The 22,663-nt window shown below is 42.7% G+C and overlaps 1 protein-coding gene across 1 annotated transcript in view; it reads right to left on the reverse strand.

Moving 5' to 3' along the window:
• Positions 1-22,663, reverse strand: part of LOC126418947 (uncharacterized) — a 47,638-nt gene that overhangs the window by 23,786 nt on the left and 1,189 nt on the right. The window lies entirely within an intron of this gene.

Raw genomic sequence — 22,663 nt, forward strand, 5'->3', positions numbered from 1 at the left:
CTGCAAGATAGGCAACATCAAGGATGAAGTGAGCTCAGGAGCGTCGTGGTCCCGTGGTTAGCGTGAGTTAGCGTGGTTAGCGAGTCTACCCTCGAGTGAAGAGTTTATTTTTTTTATTTTCAGACAATTATTATCTGTCCGTCCGTCCGTCCGATGCGAGGTAACTGCGCCGTAGCATGAGGATGGTACACGTAAACAAACATCGAAACACACGACGTCAGTCGACAACAGCGCACGGAAGAGGAGTATTCCTGCTAACGAGGCTCCCTGGCTGGCAGTTGACTGTTCGCTACTTTGGACGGGAGTGCATTAAATACGTGAGATGTATTCCGTGGGCAATATGAATCCAGCAAATATAGCTCGCGACTTCAATAACAAGGTCAATGAATATTTTCCGAACTGTAAGTTTGCGGTGCGGTCGCAAAACATAGACACTAAACTTATTACAGTGAACAGAGACGTCAATGAACGAACTGACAGATCATAACTTTGCGAACCAAGGACCTCTTGCTCCGCAGTTGCTCACGCTAACCACGGGACCACGGCGCTCCTAAACTCACGTCATCTTTGATGTTGCTTATCTTGCACATGGACTACTGAGTTTGTATATTTTGCTTATTTTTTTCGTAGTTCCCCACAACTTCTTCCTGTTTTCTCGAATGATCAGTGTTCAGTTTTTCAAGGCCTATCCACTGTGCCAACTTATAACTAAATCTGAGGGGGGTGCGATGGGGAGGTTCCCTTGTTAGAACTCGGTTTCCATCTGAGCTCTTGATATTCATACAAGTCGTTCTCTTTTCTCCAAAGGTCTCTTTAATTTTCCTGTAGGCAGTATCTATCTTACCCCTAGTGAGATAAGCCTCTACATCCTTACATTTGTCCTCTAGCCATCCCTGCTTAGCCATTTTGTACTTCATGTCGATCTCATTTTTGGGACCTTTGTATTCCTTTTTGCCTGCCTCATTTACTGCATTTTTATATTTTCTCCTTTCATCAATTAAATTCAATATTTCTTCTGTTACCCAAGGAGTTCTACTAGCCCTCGTCTTTTTACCTATTTGATCCTCTACTGCCTTCACTACTTCATCCCTCAGAGCTACCCATTCTTCTTCTTCTGTACTTCTTTAGCCCATTGCTGTCAATTGTTCCCTTATGCTCTCCCTGAAACTCTGTACAACCTCTGGTTTAGTCAGTTTATCCAGGTCCCATCCCCTTAAATTCCCACCTTTTTGCGGTTTCTTCAGTTTTAATCTATAGCTCATAACCAATAGATTGTGGTCAGAGTCCACATCTGCCCCTGGAAATGTCTTACAATTTAAAACCTGGTTCCTAAATCTCTGTCTTACCATTATATAATCTATCTGATACCTTCTAGTATCTCCAGGATTCTTCAACGTATACAAACTTCTTTTATGATTCTTGAACCAAGTGTTAGCTATGATTAAGTTATGCTCTGTGCAAAATTCTACCAGAGACATTGGACTGTTGACTGGAAATATGTTGCCTGGTCGGACGAGTCTGGTTTCAAACTGTATCGAGCGGATTGACTTGTACGGGAATTGAGATAATCTTATGGATCCATGGACCCAGCATGCCAGCAGTGGACTGATAAAGCTCGTGGAGGCTCTATAATGGTGTGGGGCGTGTACGTTTGGAGTGGTGCATCTAGCTACGACTCTGGCAGGTGACACGTACGTAAGCATCCTGTCTCATCACTTGCATCCATTCGTGTCCATTGTGCATTCCAAAGGACTTGAGCAATTCCAGCAGAGCTACAGAGTGTCTCCAGAAACAGTCTTCTGAGTTTAACACAGGCCACCAAACTCCGCAGACATGAACATTATTGAGCACATCTGGGATGCCTTGCAACGTGCTGTTCAGAAGAGATCTCCACCCCCTCGTACTCCTACGGATTTATGGACAGCCCTGCAGGATTCATGGTGTCAATTCCCTACAGCACTACTTCAGACATTAGTCGAGTGCACGCCAGGTCCTGTTGCGGCACTTTGCGTGCTCGCGGGGACCATGCACGATATTAGGAAGAAGTACTAGTTTCTTTGGCTCTTCAGTGTCAAACTGAGGTAGATGCAGCTGTTGAACAGGAGGGAGCAGGGCTAGATTGAAGACTCGATGCGCTCGAAAGAGAGCAGACGAGGATGAGTGAGGCCATTAAATTGAAAAGTGACAACTTGGAAGCGGAATTTTACGCCCCGAGGACGAAGTGTGAGGTCTCTGTGGCTCAAAATGAGTGCACAGAGTCCGTAAAGGACAAGATAGACAAGAATATTGCGGCCATCCTCTAATAACAGGAAGCATGTCAGGTCTTGCAAATCTAAATCAAGAACGAAAAGAAAAAACATAAAGACGTGATAGCAAAGCGCATGGAGGAATTAATGGTTCCAGCTAAAAGAAATACTGGGCGCGCACGAAAATGTGCAAGTAGAGAAAATAATGAGACTGTCGGGTGTTGCGGACGAGAGAGGTATTAGGGCTATTCGAAGAAATACCGACAGAAGATGGGAGTGAATCACGGAACTCTACGAGCTTAAGCCCCGCCAGGAAGTGCGTAGTTTCGCTTACACTTTCAGTGCGGAAAGTCGAGGTTATCAAAAATTCGGTAAACGTGCTTTATCTTCATGGCTGTACAGAACAGTTCCAATGTACACTTCCATCTACTTGGTCAAATACCTACAAAATAGAATTCGTATGTGGATTTCTGGAACGCGAAGCATTAATCCAACGAGGTCCGCGGAACGTGCGCCACAGTGCGGGAATTTCATGGCGTGTTCCTCGCGGAAGCGGCGCAAGACTCGGTAACACATACGATAATCGGCCTACCTAATCTGAACCAATTATAAACCAATGTCTTTACGACCCGTTCAGCCCCGCGGAAATGGTGCGAATTTGGTTGACAAACCTGTCCACACATCTTCGGCACATCATTCTTGCTGGTCGCTGTAAGGACGACATAGATTCACTTAAATCATTATTACAAAATGATTCAGGCGAATGTGGACAAGCCGAAGTACAGTCACCACAGAATACCAACGGAACACAACTACGAGATTCCAGTCGCGTAAGGAGCAGAACCAGGCAACGCAACCGCACGAGGAGAGATGAGAGGGCCCCCCTGTCAGCTTAACTGGGGGAACGCAGGTCCTTGGAACGAGGAGAGAAGCGAAAGGAGGAACTATGGGAACCGATCGAACTGCCAGGGGAACGAAGACAGAAGATCGATTTGGCAGAGGAACGAAGGCAACAGGTCGAAGTGGCAAAGCAGCAATAATGAGAACCACAATTCGAGGGGAGACGAAAGAGATGACCGAAGTGATCGCGTAGTCATACAGCCGCTATTGAGATTAGGTCGGCAAATCCTCGAAATAAGCAATACCACAAGAAAAAAATATTTTTTTGCCAACCGTTAGCCGACTGCATGTCTGTCCGTCTGTTAAGACTCCTTTTTTTTTTTTTTTTTTTTCAGGAACAGCTTGACGTATCAAGCCGAAATCTATGTCACATACTAAGGTCAATGGTCCCTCGCCGTTATAATGAACGTTAGCTCCTAAGTCCATGCAGTCAAAAGATAATGCCATTTATATCACACATTTTGACTCTCGCAAACTCACCCATCAAAACCTATAGGATACGTTCCGTTGATCTAGAATTATTAAATTCGTTCAACAGTCCAACGGGTCAAGAATCAAGGTTTCACAGTACAAGCAAAAGAAAAAATCCAAAATTGTTAATTTGCAATTACATCACATAAAGCGTATTTCTTTGCCGTTAGAACTTACACTGCAATCATCATCCGTCAAAAGACTAATCGAAAAATATTGCTGCACGGAAATATGAAATATAAGTTCTAGTCAAGATTTAATACGTATGTAACATATATTTCATTACATCTTCTATCTCTACATACATGAATTAAAATCCCCTGCTCGCTTCTTCTTGTATAGAATATTACGGCTAGTCTCAGGAACTATTTTACAGGTATTTTGGTACTGTCTTGGAATTCCCGGGAACGATGTCGAGTCAGCATCGATATCGATAACAGACAAAAATCGTCGAGGTTCGCGGAGATGTATGAAGAGTCTACTAGAATGAGATTTTCAGTCTGCAGCGGAGTGTGCGCTGATATGAAACTTTCTGGCAGATTAAAACTGTGTGCCGGGCCGAGACTCGAACTCGGGACCTTTGCCTATCGCGGGCAGGAGCTCTACCAACTGAGCTACCCAAGCACGACTCACGCCCCGTCCTCACAGCTTTACTTCTGCCAGTACCTCGTCTCCTACCTTCCAAACTTACCAGAAGCTCTTCTGCGAACCTTGCAGAACTAGCACTCCTGAAAGAAAGGATATTGCGGAGACACGGCTTAGCCACAGCCTGGGGGATGTTTCCAGAATGAGATTTTCACTCTGCAGCGGAGTGTGCACTGATATGAAACTTCCTGGCAGATTAAAACTGTGAGCCGGGCCGAGACTCGAACTCGGGACCTTTGCCTTTCGCGGGCAAGTGATAGAGCACCTACCAGCGAAAGGCAAAGGTCCCGAGTTCGAGTCTCGGCCCGGCACACAGTTTTAATCTGCCAGGAAGTTTCAAGAATCTACTACATAATAAAGATTGTACAGAACCCTTAGTGCGCGAGTCCTGTTCACACTTGGCGCTTTTTTTTTCCCTACTAGAAACACTTTTAGTCTCATCAATGTTCTGACCTGACATTTTGGAGAATTTATGGTCAAACTGTAAAACGGCTGCGAGTTTTCGCCTGGCCTGTCGCGTCCAAGTTGCAACTGGAGCATCCCCAGCAACAGTTCTGTAGGAGTGTGCCAAAATAGCAGGACTCCACTTCCACACTTATCTCTCCTCCATGACGGCAATATGCTGATGATATCGCTTGCTGAAAGCAAGGGGGAACTACAGCCGTACAGTTCTAAGCAAAGAAGGGAAAGCAGAAAGGTGGAAGGAGTATACAGAGTGTCTATACAAGGGCAATGTACTTGAGGACAATATTATGGAAATGGAAGAGGATGTAGATGAAGATGAAATGGGAGATACGATACTGCGTGAAGAGTTTGACAGAGCACTGAAAGACCTCAGTAGTAACAAGGCCCCGGGAGTAGACAACGTTCCATTAGAACTACTGATAGCCTTGGGAGAGCCAGTCCTGACAAAACTCTACCATCTGGTGAGCAAGATGTATGAGACAGTCGAAATACCCTCAGACTTCAAGAAGAATATAATAATTCCAATCCCAAAGAAAGCAGGTATGACAGATGTGAAAATTACCAAACTATCAGTTTAATAAGTCACAGCTGCAAAATACTAACGCGAATTCATTACAGACGAATGGAAAAGCTGGTAGAAGCCGACCTTGGGGAAGATAGGTTTGGATTCCGTATAAATGTTGGAACACGTTTTGCTATTTGGGGAGCGAAATAAGTGATGATGGTCGAAGCAGAAAGGATATAAAATGTAGACTGGCAATGGCAAGGAAAGCGTTTCTGAAAAAGAGAAATTTTTTAACATCGAGAATAGATTTAAGTGTCAGGAACTCGTTTCTGAAAGTATTTGTATCGAGTGTAGCCATGTATGGAAGTGAAATATGGACGATAAATAGTTTGGACAAGAAGAGAATAGAAGCTTTCGAAATGTAGAAGAATATTTAAGATTAGATGGGTAGATACATAACTCACGAGGAGGTATTGAATAGAATTGGGGAGAAGAAAAATTTGTGGCATAACTTGGCTAGAAGAAGGGATCGGTTGGTAGGACATGTTTTGAGGCATCAAGGGATCACCGATTTGGTATTGGAGGGCAGCGTGGAGGATAAAAATCGTAGAGGGAGACCAAGAGATGAATACACTAAGCAGATTCAGAAAGATGTAGGTTGCAGTAAGTACTGGGAGATGAAGAAGCTTGCACAGGATAGAGTAGCATGGAGAGCTGCATCAAACCAGTCTCAGGACTGAAGACAACAACAACAACATCGCTTGCCATGATCCATCATAAACTGTTCCGCAGTCTTCAGGGAAGAAAGCACAGGCCACACCATTTTACAGGACGCGTAGTAGAAGTGATCCACATAACTACCGCGCAATATCCTTGGCATCAACTTCTTGCACCATCTTAGAGTATATTCCGAGCTCAAACATAATGAGGTATCTTGAACAGAATGACCTCCTCGATGCCAACAGGCATGGATTCCGAGAACATAAATCACGTGAAACTCAACTTGTTCATTTCTTATGAGGCATTTAGGTAGATGCAGTATTTCTTGATTTCCGAAAACCATTTGACTCAGTACCCCATCGATGCTTATTATCAAATGCACGATCGTATGGTACGCCAACAGAAATTTCTGACTGGAGTGAGGATTTTTTTGGTACAGAGGAAGTAGAATGTTATGTTGCAGTGTCATCGAGAGATTTAGAAGTGACTTCGAATGTGTCGCAGCGAAGTGTGTTGACATCCTTGCTTTTCATGTTATATATTATTGACGTTGCGGAAAATAGTAACATCGGACGTTTTACAGATGATTCACCTATCTATAATGACGTACCGTCTGAAGGAAGCTGCATAAATACACAATCAGATCTTGCTAAAATTTCAAAGTGGTACAAAGATTGGCAACTTCCATAAAATGTTCATAAATGAAAAGTGGTGCACTTCACAAAACGTAACACCGTAGGATCCTATGACAATAATATAAATGAGTCACAACTGGACTTGATCAACGCATATAAACACTTGGGTATAACACTTTGTAAGGATGTGAAATGAAATGATCACATAGGTTCAGTCGTGGGTAAAGTAGGTGACAGATTTCGGTTTATTGGTAGAATAATGGAGAAGTGCAATCAGTCTATAAACGAGGAGATTTAAAAAATGGCTCTGAGCACTATGGGACTCAACTGCTGAGGTCATTAGTCCCCTAGAACTCAGAACTAGTGCAACCTAACTAATCTAAGGACATCACAAACATCCATGCCCGAGGCAGGATTCGAACCTGCGACCGTAGCGGTCCTGCGGTTCCAGACTGCAGCGCCTTTAACCGCACGGAGGCTTAAAAATCACTCGTGCGACCCATCCTAGAATTTTGCTCAAGTTTTTGGGACCCATACCACATAGAACTAACATAGAATAATGAATGTATACACAGAAGGGCGGTGAGAATAGACACAGGTTTGTTCGGCCAGTGAGAGTGTGTCATAGAGATGCTGAAGAAACTGAACTGGAAGACTCTTGAAGATAGACGTAAACTATCCCGAGGAAGACTACTTACAAAATTTCACGAACCGGATTTAACTGATGGATCTAGGAATATACTATAATCACCTGCATATCGCCCCTTTGGCATCGTGATGACACGATTAGAATAATTACAGCACCATGTAAACAATCATTCTTCCGGCGCACCATAGATGGAAGGGGCGGGAAAAAACACAGTAAATGGTAGAGTGGGGCGTACCCTCTGCCCTGCACTTCACAGTGATTTCCAGAGTATAGTTGTAGATGTAGAAGCCGAGGAGTGCATGACGGAAATGTACTTCAGAGGCACGTTCTAGCCACGGTTTTCGTAACAAGTTTACCGAAAGACTCCTTATAATGTTGTGGTCTTTTATTTTCTATTAAATTGAAACAATCGTATTTAAAGCTTTCCCAGGCAGCATTCTCATCGCCACGTAAGATTTCATCAAATTATTTGTCTCTGACAGGCTCTCTAATTATCCTCTTTGCCTTTTAATTCACTCAATCGCGCAAATTTTTATCTCAATTGCTTATAGGCCTCGCCTTCACGATTCATTTTCTTTACATATTTTTTCATGAGTTACATAAAAATCACTTTCGAGAAACCTGTAAACACTGCGCTCTATAGTATTAACTGAAGGAAGGTGCTGAACTGGTATGATCTGATCGTTGAACAATATTTTTATCACTTTATTACATTCTTGTCATGCATAACAATTATGCATACAGAACTGCGATGAGGACTGGGCTCACTTACTTTGTGTAATTACTGAGAAACGTCATCCCGCATATGGCTGTTAAAATATTTTATTTCAATTGCAGTTTCAACATATTGTCATTGCCAAGCATCGAGGAATGTGAAAGCCCACTCTACGGCTTTTAAGTTATATTTCGTTGCACTCGTAACTCCCGATTTGTGATCTGCCGGACAAATTTTTGAACTCGCTCTCCAGTCAGTTCTGGCGCCGGCCTCTCCAATGTTGTTAGGAAGGCGCTGGAAGGCACTGCGAATGGGGCATACAACCCACTACAAAATTATCATACTAACATCGAAAATATCATACATTTTTTATTTTTCAGTCTCTGCCCTCCCTTCTACCAACTTGTCCTACGATGGCCTATGTCCCATTGTTACAAAGAAACATTAAAACTACTCAACAAAATAAGATCATTTTTATCCGAAGGTACAATAGCACTTGCGGTAACAGCCTTGCTTTTGGCCGGCCGGAGTGGCCGTGCGGTTCTAGGCGCTACAGTCTGGAACCGAGCGACCGCTATGGTCGCAGGTTCGAATCCTGCCTCGAGCATGGATGTGTGTGATGTCCTTAGGTTAGTTAGGTTTAAGTAGTTCTAAGTTCTAGGCGACTGATGACCTCAGAAGTTAAGTCGCATAGTGCTCAGAGCCATTTGAACCATTGTTGAACCTTGCTTTTGTTTCTTTTCATAACAACACTTTGTGCTATCTTAGAATCAGGAAACGCTGCCTAATGGTCAAATGCATTAAAACGAAGCTCTTGAGCTGCTAGGAATCCAGCAGTTTTAAGCTCGGCTTCCGTAGTCAGTTTGTCGTGCGTTGTTTCGTGTCTTTAGACAAAAACTTCGCAGAAGTTGCTTATGATTTTTGATTGGTACCACACACAGCAAAGGACTTGGAAGAGCATTTGAACGAAATGGAGAGTGTCGAGAGGAGGATATAGGATGAACATCAACAAAAGCTAAACGAGGATAATGGAATGTAGTCGTATTAAATCAGGCGATGCTGAGGGAATTAGGTTAGGTAGTGAGACATTTAAAGTAGTAGATGAGTATTGCTATTTGCGAAGCACAAAAAACTCATGACGTTCGATTTAGGGAGGATATAAAATGTAGACTGGCAATGACAAGAAAAGCGTTTCTCAAGAAGAGAAATTTTTTAACATCGAGTTTAGATTTAAGTGTCAGGAAGTCATTTCTGAAAGTATTTGCTTGGAGTGTAGCCATGTACGGAAGTGAAACATGGACGATCAACAGTTTGGACAAGAAGAGAATAGAAGCTTTTGAGATGTGGTCCTACAGAAGAATGCTGAAGATTAGATGGATAAATCATGTAATTAGTGAGGAGGTACTGAACAGAATTGGGGAGAAGAGAAATTTATGGTACAACCTGACTATCCCCTAGCTCACGAGGTGACTTTTTATAACGTATACTATTAGGTGTGGTCTCAGCTACCCCTATCTTTAAACCAAGATTTAAGCTGTAAATCATTTCAAAATTTAATTTATATTATATAACATTTATGGTTACAACTATATAAGTGTTGTTTAAATATTTCTTCTTGATTTTGTTGCATTAAATGAACCCCACAGTATTTTATTTTTGTATCAAGCAAAAATCACATATTTTTGTGAAGCTTTTTCAATAGTACACAAAACGAACTGTTAGAGAACTGAATTTTACGTTCTGAAAAATTATGGTATCTCTGTAGAGAGCAAATTTTTGCATAAACCTAATTTCCGGTGTTTAAACTTGCATAGAAAAACTGAACTCGATAAACAAAAAAAGAAAGGCTAAAAAATTAATATTCGGTACTGAAATCTACATGTTTCTTCACTACCACTCAGAATACATTTAATTTTAACTAACACTAAGTATTTTGTTGGAGAAACATAACGGTCCCCATCACCATTGTTCTGATGGTATTCCTCTGAACGGTCCTTTTGTTTGCTAGAAGAACGGTGATCACTGGCTGTTGAAAAATACACTCCTGGAAATGGAAAAAAGAACACATTGACACCGGTGTGTCAGACCCACCATACTTGCTCCGGACACTGCGAGAGGGCTGTACAAGCAATGATCACACGCACGGCACAGCGGACACACCAGGAACCGCGGTGTTGGCCGTCGAATGGCGCTAGCTGCGCAGCATTTGTGCACCGCCGCCGTCAGTGTCAGCCAGTTTGCCGTGCCATACGGAGCTCCATCGCAGTCTTAAACACTGGTAGCATGCCGCGACAGCGTGGACGTGGACCGTATGTGCAGCTGACGGACTTTGAGCGAGGGCGTATAGTGGGCATGCGGGAGGCCGGGTGGACGTACCGCCGAATTGCTCAACACGTGGGGCGTGAGGTCTCCACAGTACATCGATGTTGTCGCCAGTGGTCGGCGGAAGGTGCACGTGCCCGTCGACCTGGGACCGGACCGCAGCGACGCACGGATGCACGCCAAGACCGTAGGATCCTACGCAGTGCCGTAGGGGACCGCACCGCCACTTCCCAGCAAATTAGGGACACTGTTGCTCCTGGGGTATCGGCGAGGACCATTCGCAACCGTCTCCATGAAGCTGGGCTACGGTCCCGCACACCGTTAGGCCGTCTTCCACTCACGCCCCAACATCGTGCAGCCCGCCTCCAGTGGTGTCGCGACAGGCGTGAATGGAGGGACGAATGGAGACGTGTCGTCTTCAGCGATGAGAGTCGCTTCTGCCTTGGTGCCAATGATGGTCGTATGCGTGTTTGGCGCCGTGCAGGTGAGCGCCACAATCAGGACTGCATACGACCGAGGCACACAGGGCCAACACCCGGCATCATGGTGTGGGGAGCGATCTCCTACACTGGCCGTACACCACTGGTGATCGTCGAGGGGACACTGAATAGTGCACGGTACATCCAAACCGTCATCGAACCCATCGTTCTACCACTCCTAGACCGGCAAGGGAACTTGCTGTTCCAACAGGACAATGCACGTCCGCATGTATCCCGTGCCACCCAACGTGCTCTAGAAGGTGTAAGTCAACTACCCTGGCCAGCAAGATCTCCGGATCTGTCCCCCATTGAGCATGTTTGGGACTGGATGAAGCGTCGTCTCACGCGGTCTGCACGTCCAGCAGGAACGCTGGTCCAACTGAGGCGCCAGGTGGAAATGGCATGGCAAGCCGTTCCATAGGACTACATCCAGCATCTCTACGATCGTCTCCATGGGAGAATAGCAGCCTGCATTGCTGCGAAAGGTGGATATACACTGTACTAGTGCCAACATTGTGCATGCTCTGTTGCCTGTGTCTATGTGCCTGTGGTTCTGTCAGTGTGATCATGTGATGTATCTGACCCCAGGAATGTGTCAATAAAGTTTCCCCTTCCTGGGACAATGAATTCACGGTGTTCTTATTTCAATTTCCAGGAGTGTAGTTGACTTCTTCATCTACTTGTTGTTCTATATCATTGACATCATTCTCCATCCACTGACTAAAAATTTCATCGAACTTAGAGGTGTACAGTTGTCAGACTCTTGCTAACACATTTTGTACTGAACTGACGAAAGCAGGTGCGTATTTCACGAGGTGTGGTCTAGGAGACACGATCACATGTTAACAACACATGTCAGCAACAACCAAACAAGGCGATAAAGCAACTGACAATAATAATTTGTAGGATTTGTGATTAAAAGAGCGTAGGAGGTGTATAAAAACGTTCTGCCATAACTGACCTACGAGAGCAACTTGGAAAATTCTCAGACCACATCTCGTGAGTTAAGGGCTAGTAGAAGGGATCGGTTCGTAAGAAACATTTTGGGGCATTAAGGGATCACCAAATTAGTACTGGGTCGGTTGGAAGGACACGTTCTAAGGCATCGAGGGATCACCAATTTAGTATTGGAGGGAAGCGTGGAGGGCAAAAATCGTAGAGGGAGACCAAGAGATGAATACAGTACGCAGATTCAGAAGGGCCTAGGTTGCAATAGTTACTCGGAAACGAAGAGGCTTGCACAGGATAGACTAGCACGGAGAGCTGCATCAAACCAGTCTGGACTGAAGACCACAACAAAAACAAACCATTCACTTCATTAGTAGGCTTGTGTTTCTTTACTACAATTACAGTAGTTACTGTACAATCATTACAGTATTTGGGTTTTGCCTTATAGCGATTATTAGGCTCCTTTGCTATCCATGAACGAAATGCTTGATTTCCTTCCCACGATGTGCGATACTGTTCAAACCTGTGCTGAGGATTATCACTTTTTGGCAAAACAGCTCTTTTCATCTTCTTTTTGTTTGGCATAGAAACATCACACATATGTTCATCACTACTTAACATTACACACGTTTAATAAATTACACAACTTAACACACATTCAAGGAATGTGTTATCTTATGTTATCTTATATGCTGTTTGACAAGGCGTGCTCCGTGCCGACTAGCGCACGTAGAGCTGAGAATGGTTGTTTAAACAGTTCACAGCTCAGCTGCCGGTATAACCACGTGTAATGAGAAATCCCGCACTACAGGAAGCACCAAGCCGAAATCCATTGTTAGTATTAAGCCGAACTGCAATGGTCACACAAGTATAATTAACTTTACTGCACAACAAGGTATCTCCGTGGTGCGTATATCGTCCTTAAAGTCAGAGTGGTTGATCGTTGTGCATGTGCTTCGTAATCCCTACCCCTATAGTATGCAGAGCTGATTTGTTTCCCAACATTTACTCGCTCAGAATTATCATGTTTTAGCGTATAATCCTTCACTTGGGATTATACATCATACAGAACTTAAAATTAATGGTTTGCGTATGATCTTTATCACCAACCCTGACCCCCCACCCAATTACCTTCCAAAAATCGGCAACCCTACAATATTTTGCTGTCCGTTGCATTACAGCTTTCTTCCTTTATTGCTGACACGTGCTACTGATGCGTGTTGGTCTCCTACACCGCGCCTAATGAACTACCTATCTATTTTCTTCAGTGTTGTATAAAATGAGCTCGAAGGTACGTGTCGGTTTTAACGATCCTAAGTTTGATGAAACACTTAGTCCGTGAATGGAAGATGATGTCAGTGTTATATATCAAGAAAGAGTAGAAAACTACGACGAGTTTACAATAGCCTCGTACATATCGAGGGGCAGTTTCACATGCAAGTTTAAAACCATGCGAAAATTTACTAGCTACAGACATACTATAATTCCTCAGAATGTCAAATTCGGTTCTCCAACAGTTATTTTTGTGTACACTTTAAAAAATTACTCAAAACGTATGATTTTATGTGATAAAAAGTAAAATTCTGCAGCGTATTTATGTAATGCAATAAAATCAACCAGGTGTATTTAAACAACAATTAAAAAATTGTAAAGATAAATCTCATATAACTTAAATTAAAAATATTTTCCCACAGAACTTAACACAAATTTCCAAAAATTTCGTTTGGATGGGTTCGTCAATTAGCAAACTTGGCGCATTTGGGGACTGAGAAACCGCATTTCGTGATCGAAAAGTCTCTTCATCCTCAACGGGTGACTGTGTGTTGTGCAATGTCCAGTCACGGAAAATCGGTGCGATATTCCTTGATGGCATGGTGACTACCGAACGGTATGTGAAGGTTTTGGAAGAAGATTTCATTCCAGTTATCCAAAGTGACCCCAATTTCGAGAAGATGTGGTTCGTGAAAGAAAGAGCCCCACCCCGTCGAAGCAGAAGATTGTTTAATGTTCTGGAGGAACACTTCGAGGACCGCATTTTGGCTCTGGGGTAGCCAGAGGCCACTGGCATGGGCCTCGATTGGCCGTCATATTCTCCGGATCTGAACACATGCGACTCCTTTTTCTGGGGCTATATTAAAGAGAAGATGTACAACAATAACTCCAAAATCATTGCTGAGCTGAAGACACCATTCAGGAGGTCATCAACGGCATCGATGTTCCGACACCTCAGCAGATCATGCAGAACTTCGCTATTCGTCTGTGCCACATCATCGTCAATGATGGTAGGCATATCGTACATGTCATAACCTAAATCTGAATATCTGTAATGACGTTTACATGTTGAATAAAGCGTATGCAGGCCGCAATTTTTAACTAATTTACGTTTTTTCATATAGTTCAATAATTGTCACCCTATAATACAACTAACTGTTTGTACTCACTGTGTTCCGAAACACATACATATCTACAAATTTTTATCTGCATGAGGCTCATCTCCTACATCATGTGTCATGTGCCTTGCCTTCTGTGGGAAGGCTTGCGTGCCTCAGCGATACAGATAGTCGTACCACAGGTTCAGCCACAACGGAAGGGGGGGGGGGGGGGTTATCTGTTTTGAGGCCAGACAAAGGTGTGGTTCCTGATGAGAGGCAGCTGCCTTTTCAGTACTTGCAAGGGCAACAGTTTGGATGATTGACTGATCTTGCCTTGTAACATCAACGAAATCGGCCTTCCTGTGCTGGTACTGCGAACGGCTGAAAGCACGGAGAAACTACAGTCGTATTTTTCCCAAGAGCATGCAGCTCTACTGTATGGTTAAATGATGATAGCATTCTCTTGCGTCAATTATTCCGGAGGTAAAATAGTCATCCATTAGGATCTCCGGGCGGAGACTACACAAAAAGATGTCGTTATCAGGAGAAACAAAACTGGCGTCCTATGGATGGGACCGTGGAATACCAGCTCCCTTAATTGGACAGGTAGGTTAGAAAACTTAAAAAGAGAAATGGATAGGTTTAAGTTGTAGTGGGAATTAGTGAAGTTCGGTGGCAGGAGGAACAGGACTTCTGATCAAGTGAATGCAGGGTTATATGTATAAAATCAAATATGGGTAATGCAGGAGTAGGTTTAACAACGAATAACTAAATAGGAACACGAGTGAGCTACTATGAACAGAATAATGAACGCATTATTGTAGCCAAGATGGATACGAAGCCCATACCCACCACAGTAGTATAAGTTTACATGCCATCTAGCTCCGCAGAGGCGATTCTCACATTGTGGTTGATAATGGAAGCAAAACTAAAGAAAAATCAAGACACGTTCACAGGATTTGTCGTCATGGAAAAAGCGTTCGACAGTGTAAGATAGTGCAAGATGTTCGGAATTCTGAGAAAATAGGGTTGGCTATAGGGAGAGATGGATATATACAAAATGTACAAGAGCCAAGAGGAATAATAAGAGTGGACGACTAAGAACGAAGTGCTCGGATTAAAAACGGTGTAAGACGGGGATGTTCTCTTTCACCCCTAATGTTCAATCTGTATATCGAAGAAGCAATGATGGAAATAAAAGAAAGGTTCTGGAGTGAGATTAAAACTCAAGATGGAAGGATATCAATGATACAATTCGCTAATGATGTATACTGAGCGAAAGTGAAGAAAAATTACAGGATCTACTGAATGTAATGGTCTAATGAGTACAAATACGAACTGAGAGTAAATCGAAGAAAGACGAAAGTAATCAGTAGTAGCAGAAATAAGAAGAGCGAGAAACTTAACATCAGGATTGACAGTCACAAAGTAGATGAAGCTAAGGAATTTTTCTACTTGGGCAGTAAAATAACCAATTAACGGGCGGAGTAAGGACATGAAAAGCAGACTAGCACTGGCAAAAAGGGCATTCCTGGCCAAGATAAATCTACTAGTATCAAACATAGACCTTAATTTGAGAAAGAAACTTCTGAGAATGTACGTTTGGAACACAGCAATGTATGGTAGTGAAATGAAATATCGTGTGGCGAGGGCCTCCCAACGGGTAGACCTGATCGCCAGGTCAAGTCTTTTGAGGTGACCCCACTTCGGCGACTTGCGCGTCGGTGAAGATGAAGTCGACACAAACACCCAGTCCCTGAGCGGAGAAAATCTCCAACCCAGCCAGGAATCGAACCCGGGCCCTCCAGCATGACAAGCCGGCGCACTGTCCACTCAGGTACGGTGTCGGACTAGTGAAACATGGACTGTGGGAAAACCGGAACAGAAGAATGTCTCTGAGCACTATGGGACTTAACTGCTGAGGTCATCAGTCCCCTAGAACTTAGAACTACTTAAACCGAACTAACCTAAGGACATCACACACATCCATGCCCGAGGCAGGATTCGAACCTGCGACCGTAGCGGTCGCGCGGTTCCAGACTGAAGCGCCTAGAACCGCTCGGCCACACCGGCCGGCCCGGAACAGAAGAGCATCGAAGCATTTGAGATGTGGTGCTACCGACGAATGTTGAAAATTAGGTGGATTGATAAGGAATGAGGAGGTTCTGCGCAGAATCGGGAAGGAAAGGAATATATGGGAAACACTGAGAAGAAGAAGGCACAGGGTGAGAGGACATCTGTTAAGACATCAGGGAATGACATCCATAGTACTAGAGGGAGCTGTAGAGGGCAAAAACTGTAGAGGAAGACAGAGATTAGAATACATTCAGCAAATAATTGAGGACGCAGGTTGGAAGTGCTACGCTGAGATAAAGAGGTCGGCACAGGAGAGGAATTCGAGCCGGCAGTACCAAACCAATCAGAAGAATGGAGGAGATTGAGGAACTGTAGTATGAGATAGATTATTGAGATAGTTAAGAGAGACAAAAATCTAATTTGTGATCAGGGAATGGAATTTGATGGTAGGAAAAGGAAGAGAAGGAAAAATTGTAGGTGAATATTTTGCACAGAGCCAAATTTAATCATAGCTAACACTTGTTTTAAGGATCATGAAAGAAGATTGTATACGTGAAAAAGACCTGGAGACAACGGAAGGTTTCTGATTGATTAGGCCTATGTAATGATAAGAAAGATTTGGAAACCAGGTTTTAAATTGTACGACATTTCCAGGGACAGATGTGGACTCCGAGCACAATTTATTGGTTATGAACTGTAGATTAAAACTGAAGAAGCTGCAAAAACGCAGGAATATAAGAAGATAAACTGAAAGAACCAGAGGAATACAGTAGAAGAAGAACAGGGTAGCTTTGAGAGATGTAATAGTGAAGGCAGAAGAGGCTCAAGCAGGTAAAGAGACGAGGGCTAGTAGAAATCCTTGGGTAACAAAAGAGATATTGAATTTAATCGATGAAAGGAGAAAATATAAAAATGCAGTAGGTGAGGCAGGCGAAATGGAATACAAACATATAAAGAGAGATCGACAGGAAATGCAAAATGGCTAGAGGACAAATGTAAGGATACAGAAGCATAAACCACTTGTGGTAAGATAAATGCCGCCTACAGGAAAATTAAAGAGACCTCTGGAGAAAAGAGAACCACTTGTATGAATATCTAGAGCTCAGGTGGAAACCCAGTTCCAAGAAAAAAAAAGGGAAGCAGAAAGGTGGAAGGAGTATATAGAGTGTCTATACAAGGGCGAGGGACTTGATGGCAATATTATGGAAATGGAAGAGGATGTAGATGAAGATGAAATGGGAGATATGATACTGCGTGAAGAGTTTTGACAGAGCACTGAAAGACCTAAGTGGAAACAAGGTCCTGGGAGTAGACAACATTCCATTAGAACTACTGACAGCCTTGGGAGAGCCAGTCCTGACAAAACTGTACCATCTGGTGAGCAAGATGTATGATATGGGCGAAATACCCTCAGACTTCAAGAAGAATATAATAATTCCAATCCCAAAGAAAGCAGGTGTTGACAGATGTGAAAATTACCGAACTATCAGTTTAATAAGCCATGGCTGCAACAAACTAACACGAATCGTTTAAAGAAGTATGTAAAAACTGTTAGAAGCCGACCTCGGGGAAGATCAGTTTGGATTCCGTAGAAGTATTGGAACACCTTAGGCAATACTGACCCTACGACATCTTAGAAGCTAGATTAAGGAAAGGCAAACCTAAGTTTCTAGCATTTGTAGACAGACTTAGAGAAAGCTTTTGACAATGTTGACTGGAATACTCTGTTTCAAATTCTGAAAGTGGCAGGGGTAAAATGCAGGAAGCGAAAGGCTATTTACAATTTGTGCAGAAAACAGATGGCAGTTATAAGAGTCGAGGGGTATGAAAGGGAAGCAGTGGTTGGGAGGGGAGTGAGACAAGGTTGTAGCCTTTCCACGATGTTATTCAATCTGTATATTGAGCAAGCAATAACGGAAACAAAAGAAAAATTTGAAGACGGAATAGAATTCCAGGGAAAAGAAATAAAAACTCTGAAGTTTGCCGATGACATCGTAATTCTGTCAGAGACAGTAAAGGACTGGGAAGAGCAGTTGAACGGAATGGACGGTATCTTGAAACGAGGATATAAGATGAACATCAATAAAAGTAAAACGAGAATAACAGAATATAGCTGAATTAACTCAGATGATACTGAAGGAACGTGATTTGGAAATGAGACACTTAAAGTAGTAGACGAGTTTTGCTATTTGGGCAAAGTCGAAGCACGGAGGATATAAAATGTAGACCGGCAATGACAAGAAAATTGTTTCTGAAGAAGAGAAATTTGTTAACATCAAGTATAGATTTAAGTGTCAGGAAGCACTTTCTGAAAGTATTTGCATTGAGTGTAGCCATGTATGGAAGTGAAACGTGGGCTTGAACAGTTAGACGAAAAGAGAATAGAAGTTTTTGAGATGTGGTGCTACGGAAGAATGCTGAAGATTAGGTGCGTAGATCATGTGAGGAACGAGGAGCTAATGAATAGAATCGGCGAGAAGAGAAATTTGTGATACAACCAACTAGGAGAAGGGATCGGTTGGTAGGACACATACTGAGGCATCAAGAGATCACCAATTTAGTATTGGAGGGAAACGTGGAGGGTAAAAATCGTTGAGGGAGACCAAGAGATGAATAAAGTAAGCAGATTCAGAAGGATGTAGGTTGCAGTAGTTACTCGGAGATGAAGAGGTTTGCACAGGATTGAGTAGCGTGGAGAGCTGCATCAAACCAGTCTTTATACTGAAGACCACAACAACAACAAATTATTTATCAGTCGTATTTCCACTGACTGAATTAATTGAAACCGTTGATGGGAGTTTTGTTCACACTTAAATGCCACCGTGGCGTAGCCGTAATAAAGCAACAATGGAAGTCATGCGACTGTTTTCAAGCAGTACAGTTCGAGAATACACTGGGAAGTCCGTTTAGTTCGTCGACTTTAGAAGCAAAAGATTGCAGTGTAATAAATAAAATAAATAATTAGAAAAAATTATCGTTACTTGCTGAAGTAGAGCCCAAAATTCTGTTGAAAGTGAGAATTTGCGCAAGAATGAATATAGACTGTGTATAAATTTTAAGTAATAGGTGGCAACGGAGTACAGAAATAGTTCATCTATTGATTGCTACCTAACAGCGCACCGTAGTGTGGCTTTCTTGGTTACTGGACTATCATTTTTCAAGTAAAGAAGCTTGAGTTGTTAAAGCGCCTTGAAGTCGGGATACTTGACTTCCTGCGTTAACTTAGCTGAGACATCCAAAAATCGGGACATGCGAAGAAAACAGGGACATACGGTAACATTAGTTCCTACGGAGGTATTCGTCGTTGCCTGCATGCAGCGCAGAATACATTCTTTACTTTTTTAATGCTGGGGTAAACAGTTCCCTCCTGAAACTGATACTGAGGTAGCTGAGGAACCGATATCCAGAAAGCTTAACAGTTATGTCGGTAGAGAGTAAGCAGCATGTTATCTTGTAGAGAAGGGCATCCAAAGATGCAGTTTCAGGTATGGTTAAAATGGCTCTGAGCACTATGGGACTTCACAGCTGAGGTCATCAGTCCCCTAGAACTCAGAAGTACTTAAACCTAACTAATCTAAGGACATCACACACATCCATGCCCGAGGCAGGATTCGAACCTGCGACCGTAGCGGTCGCGCAGTTCCAGACTGAAGCGCCTAGAACCGCTCGGCCACTTAGGCCGGCTTCAGGTATCCGCCAGTGATATCTGTTGGGGCCCTTCCCGTTCATGGCGTATGTTAATGATCTTGCAAGATAATATTAATAACTTTAGCAGATGTTTCGCAGATGATGCAGTTATAATAAACTACATAAATATATAGCCTGTGGTCTTGTTAAGATTTCAAAGTGGTGCGGAGATTGGCAACTTGTTTGCAATGTTCAGAAATGAAAAAAGTTTTCATTTCACAAAGCGAGATCACTTGGTATCTTATATCTACAATACCAATGACTCACAATCCAATCGACAAACTCGTACAAATACATGGGTGTAAATTTGTAAGGATATGAACTGGAACTATCACATGGCCTCAGTCGTAGGTAAAGCAGGCGGCAGACATCTTTTCGTTGGTAGAATGCTAGGGAACTGCAGTCCAATCTAGGAAGGTGACTGCATACATAACAACAGTGCAGCCCATTCCGGAATATTGCTCAAGTGTGTGGGACCTGCACCAAACAGGACTTACAATGAACAAGTGATATTGAACGTATACGAAGAAGGGTAGCACGAATGGTCACAGCTTTGTCTGGTCCATGTGAGAAACAAAAAAAAGATGACACGTGCTTTAAGACGTAGAGAAAGCTCACAAAGTGTCAAGAACAAGCGTAAGGGAAGAAACTACGAGTATACTATAACCCTACACGTATTTTCCCCGCTTGGGTCGTGAGGGAAACATTAGATCAGCTACAACAGGCACAGATGCTTTTAAGCAATTCTTCTTTCCTTGTTGCACACATCCCCTGGTTCGATGGGAAATACCCTCTGCCATACACTTCAAAGTGGTTTGCAGAGTACGTATGTTAATGTACTTTTATGCAAACCAGCCAGATTTCAATTTCTGCAGCGTGTATCAGAGGAGTGACAGTAAAACAATGAGATTCACTTCCTTTACACGCTCACCCGCGCATAATGCCCACTGGAAACCCACCATTTTCCAAAAAAACTACTTTGAAATTATCGGTTTCACGTTGTAGAAAATGCATTTGCCATTTTAGCATACATCTTCTGAACCTTAAAGGTGAATGTTTTATTGCTATTAAATGTTTGTATCATAATTTTGAAAATAAAGTTTTCATCTGTCTACACGTCAAATGGATATTTGTATATCGAAGAAACTTCAGAGGGCACACTATCAATACTGAATACAACGAAAGAGGGAGATGCTCACTTTACAATAATATGGTACAGTGCACACCCCCAGGTTTTTGTTAAAAACTCATTTTGTTCGACGTATATATATCCCTGTCATCTGATCTGTTCGAAAAATGTAAGACCAGCTACTTGAAGATCTCATCCTTGCTAAGCACAGCAGTTTTCAACATTAGATACGAGGTTCTATCTGCTCGGGCAGTAAGCTCTCGGGCAGTAAGCTCACCGCAAGCAACAATTCTGAGATTTCAGAAACGAAAACTAAAGCGATGGTAATCTATTGCAAACGTATTATACGCTCAACAATATCTTTAAATAACGTTACACCATATCTCATTTTACGTATCTCACAATGTTGCACATGGTTGTAGAGATCTTGAAAATTAAACCAGCCAACGTTTCAAGAATGTGCGGAACAATTACACGAGCTCTGTGGCCAACACTAGTGACAAGATACAAAAATTAAATTTCGTAAAGTTATGCCGTATTCGAATTTTTTATGCAACAAAACAGATAAGAAGAAAATAAAATAAGCCAAGAGCAAATGTAGCGTCCACACGACTGAAATGAAATTTCTCAGAGCAATTCACGGATGTACCGGACTGGACTGCACAATAAACGACTCAGTCCGAGAAAGTACTTGCAGCGAATAATAAAATTAGTGACTACAGAGCATGTGGTCATTAAATGAATGGAATACAAGCCCTTGCTAAAACTGGGTCTCGTGTACCAACTAGAAATAAGCAGCAGAACGAAAATACCAAACTGGGTCAAATGGCTTTGAGCTCTATGGGACTTAACATCTGAGGCCATCAGTCCCCTAGAACTTAGAACTACTTAAACCTAACTAACCTAAGAACATCACACACATCCATGCCCGAGGCAGGATTCGAACCTGCAACCGTAGCGGTTCCAGACTGTAGCGCCTAGAACCGCTCGGCCACGGAAATACCAAGATATTAAAAAAAAATCAACTGGAATACGCAGAAGTATCTGTGACGGAGATGGTTATATTCGTCACAATCACCAAGTTTACTAACAAGGTGTTTTGATTTAAGTGATATTGAAAAAGATCAAGATTGTTTTACTCTCTAAATCACGTGAAGAAAAAGTCTGCTGACGATTTTTGTGTTAATTTCCTGTCTGTCCTAGCGATTCTCAACAAGCAGCTTTTCATTTATCTAAGCTAGACAAACAGTACAAAGTCATCTGCAAAATGATGGTTGTTCACTATGTTCCATTCACATGTACTCCTGCAGCTTTGAAGTTTAGCTACCTGGAAACTCGCGCTAGGCCTGCTCAAAATAGTTTTGGCGGTAATGGGTTTTCCTTGTTTGAAATATTTCAATTTTATATCACTCGCTATCCAGATGAAATCTAAAGGCAACTAACAATGACGAAGATATATTCATTATAATAATTAATGCTTCTTTCCTCGCGGGCTGACTGACGAGTTGTTGAAATCGAATCAAAAGCTTTCTCAGTAGTATATATATAGTTCCGTTTCTATAATTTAGTTCGCGACTTGCAAATAATTAGTTGTGTGATGTCCGCAACTGCGTATTATACCCACGATTTAACTTGACACTTTTCGCAGGGGTTGCTGGGAGGGTAAGCACGGCATCGCCGCCTAGCACATGCACTGCAG

Source organism: Schistocerca serialis, chromosome 9 (genome assembly GCF_023864345.2).
Source record: "Schistocerca serialis cubense isolate TAMUIC-IGC-003099 chromosome 9, iqSchSeri2.2, whole genome shotgun sequence".
Classification (NCBI taxonomy): domain Eukaryota; kingdom Metazoa; phylum Arthropoda; class Insecta; order Orthoptera; family Acrididae; genus Schistocerca; species Schistocerca serialis.